Genomic DNA, 3,451 nt, shown 5'->3' with positions numbered 1-3,451 from the left:
AATCCCAGAAATCCTCCTAAGTAACTCATAACGTGCCTGCAGGACCTGATAAGCCCTTTTGTAGATACAATCCTGTAGACTTTTCTGTCCCTCTAATTTGCCAACAGCTAACAGTTTCCTGAGGCCTTCAACAGATTCTTCTGTTTCTTTCTGAAGATGCCAGGCAAGCCACCACTTGCCTGACTGCCTGAACAATGTGTTTCACTCCTTGTCTATTCTTGGGTAATTTACATTCTTTCATGGATTTCACTCAGGCATTGAATGTTTCAGGCACTGAGTAATTGAGTTGTTCCGTAATCCATCAGTCCCTACCCTCCCCAAAGCCTAATAGTTGAAATTCCATTGTGCTAGCAGTATTTGATGAAATTCCACTGTAATGCTTGTATCAGTTGAGATTCTTTTGGTTGCAAGCAACAGAAATGGAGCCTGGCTGATGTAAATGAAAAAGAAAATCCAATGGAAAAGAACTAGGGCAATTCAGAGAGTAGAAGGAGGAACAAAATCCACACACTCCAGGAAGGATAGGAACAGGTCCAAGATGAGGAATGTCTGGTTTGTCCTTTGAGGGCTCTGCCACCAGATGGCTTACGTCCAACACCTTGAGTCCCAGTGCTTCTGCTTAGTGTTTCCAATTCCCAAGAGACAGAATAGGTTAAGTCAGGTGATTGGATTCTTGGACCAGTCAGTCAAGATGGAGGATGGGCAATGGACACATAAACCCTGGTGTCAAACAGCCACCTGAATTTGTGGTTAGTATGTACAGTCAACTCCTTGGCTACCACACACACACACACACACACACACACACACACACACACACACACACCCAGACACACACACACATGCTTCTTCACACACAAACAAATCACTCTCTTTGACCTGTTATGAATTCAAAATCATCCTAAGTACAATAGCAAATGCCCTCACCACTTCTCTGGTTGGAGATACACCCAAATAATCTCTACCTCCTGCATCTTGAAATTATGTCATGGAGAGAGGGTACTTGCATGTGGGTGTGTGCATGCATATATATAATACACATATATCCATACACATATACATACACACAGAAATATATGTATATATTTGATTCCTACAAATATATATAAACTTTACTATGTGTTATAGTAGTACAAATAGAAATCTTAGGAGAGTCCTCAGTTCTATTCATGTTCCTCCTACTCTATTGCATAGAAACCCTAGGAATTTCTCTTGATAATCAAGATCAGTTAGCATATACAATCCAGTGACCTCACTGTTACCTCTACATGAAGCAGCATGAAGAGCCAGACATGGTCCATGGAGATACCATTTTTCTTGGACCTGGGGGGGGGAGTCCCTCCTTAGGAACTAAAACTTCTAAGCCCAAAGGTCCCAGAGTCAATCGGTTTTGACAACAACTTTTTAAAAAAAATAAGTGTAACCAATTTATTAAAATACTTGACTTAAGCATCAGCAATGGTGACTTTAACCTCAACTCCTGACTCATGGAAGTACTGATGGAAGTAATCTACTTGACAGCCTCGGAAGGACTGCACAAATCGATGAGTTGCTTGTGGATTCTTATCTGGAAGCGATCCCATGTCTTGGAACCTTCACCACAAGGAGTTTTTCTTGTAGTGATTCTCAAAGTCTTGGTAGGCACACGAACCGGTCCTTTCACTTTGAAATTCTTTTCCTTTGCACCTCTGATCAGGCCAGGGCACACTTTCTCCAGAGATCTCAAGTTGTGGCTGGTGAGGGTGATCCTAATTCGGTGATGGCCACCTCCGGCTCCACAGGTGTCTTGCTGGTGTCTTTAAAAGCCATGGCACCCGGGCTTGGTGGCTCAGCCTGTAATCCCACGCCTTTGGGAGGCTGATTGAGTGGATTGCCTGAGCCCGCAGGTTCGAGACCCGCCTGGGCAGCGAGACCTCATCTCTACAGTAAATTAAAAAACCAGCCGGGCATGGTAGCGCATGCCTGTAATTCCGGCTACTTGGAAGGCTGAGGCGGAAGGATCACTGGAGCCCAGCAGGTCGAGGCTGCGGTGGCCGGGAGTGGCCACTGCACTCCAGTCTGGGCGACAGAGTGAGACGCCAACTCAAAAAAAAAAAAAAAGCCATGGCTGTGGCGTGGCTTCCTTACCAACGTATTCCTCTGCTAGAGTGAACAGTGGTGAGTCAGGAGCCGGAGCAGGAGGATCACAGCTCTGCAGTACCCATGTCCCTGGCGTTTTCAAAAGGCGATGATAACATTTTTGAAAGTGGTTCATTATGTGTAACCATAGATGTGTCACCCTCATGTTAACCTCTTAATGTCCAAATAGATCCATGAATGTTGGCTATGAGAGAAATTGCGCTAAATCCTGGGTATGGATTTGGAGCATGATTCAACCTGTAAGGCAGCACTCCATTACTGACATGGGGCTGAGTGGCCTTCAGGCCATTCTAGTGATGTTTAAGAGAACACTTCTGAGGTGGAAACTCACTGGGCACCAACTGAACCTTGATGAGGGCAGCTCCACACCAGGCACGTGGCTACAGAGCCCATTTTGAAAACGCTAGGTGGCCTGGGGAAAGGGGAAGACTTAGAGCCTCAAAGGCATCCTCTTCCCTTGATTGTGAAGAATTGCTTTCACAGTGGAGCATTCACAATTGTGGGCATTCACAGGGACATAAGTGTTTTCTAGCTGTGGCCTCATTCTGAGAGCTCCATCTCTATAATTCTTCTCTAAATATCGTGTCACCAAGCCTCCAGATTAGTTCCTTCATAAATTTTGAACTTCCAGTCAAATCGTTAGTGGTTGCCCAGGAAACAATGCAGATTCTGGCCTGAAGACACCTCTCCTTCCAGGCAGTGTGAATATGAGGTGTTCTATCTTGTTCTTCGTGACATCCTTAAGAAATGTGTTGGTGGAAGCAGTGGTGTCAGGGAGTAGGCCCAGCAAAACTTGAGAGAGGCTGAGTGCTGGATTCTCGGTGTAAGCACCTGAATTAAACCCTCCAGGTCTTTTCAGTGCTGTTAGTCATTTATCTCTCTTCATTTTTGGCAAATTGGAGTTAGGTGTCTGCCTTCTATAATCAATGATGTCAACATTTTGGGGCCCATTTATTTGGATGTAATAAACTTGTTTCACAGGAGAGACATGGCTGACTCACTGGCTGCTTCCACGTTGGATCCTGAATCTGGAGCAGGTGAGGGAAAGCCCAAGTGTTCAAACTCCAAGGCCGTAGCAGGAAACAGTGTGGTCAGGAAGCCCGCGAAAGATCAACCCTAACATTCCAGCTTCCTGCACACCTTGAGTCCTTCTTCTTCCTCATTGCAAGTCTTTTTCTGGGGTTTTAATGCCATAAAAAGAAAACTAACCCTCAGTCAAGGGTGGCATGGCCAGCCCTAGGCACAATTAGAATCACAACCTGCTGCTGGAGCAAACTGTGTCTACGGAGGACGGTCATAGCAACGAGCACAA

The 3,451-nt window shown here is 45.4% G+C and overlaps 1 pseudogene across 1 annotated transcript; it reads right to left on the bottom strand.

Annotated features, from left to right (window-relative positions):
* Nucleotides 1-1,445: 1,445 nt before the first annotated feature.
* Nucleotides 1,446-1,809, bottom strand: LOC110596723 (annotated as a pseudogene). Its single transcript, XR_002482661.1, has one exon. The product of XR_002482661.1 is annotated as a 40S ribosomal protein S20 pseudogene (transcript).
* Between the last annotated feature and the right edge of the window lie 1,642 nt (nucleotides 1,810-3,451).

The sequence above is a fragment of the Carlito syrichta genome, unplaced genomic scaffold, assembly GCF_000164805.1.
Source record: "Carlito syrichta isolate Samal-C Ts95f unplaced genomic scaffold, Tarsius_syrichta-2.0.1 Scaffold313117, whole genome shotgun sequence".
In the NCBI taxonomy this organism is placed as follows: Eukaryota; Metazoa; Chordata; class Mammalia; order Primates; family Tarsiidae; genus Carlito; species Carlito syrichta.
This window is presented reverse-complemented; position numbering and strand designations above follow the sequence as displayed.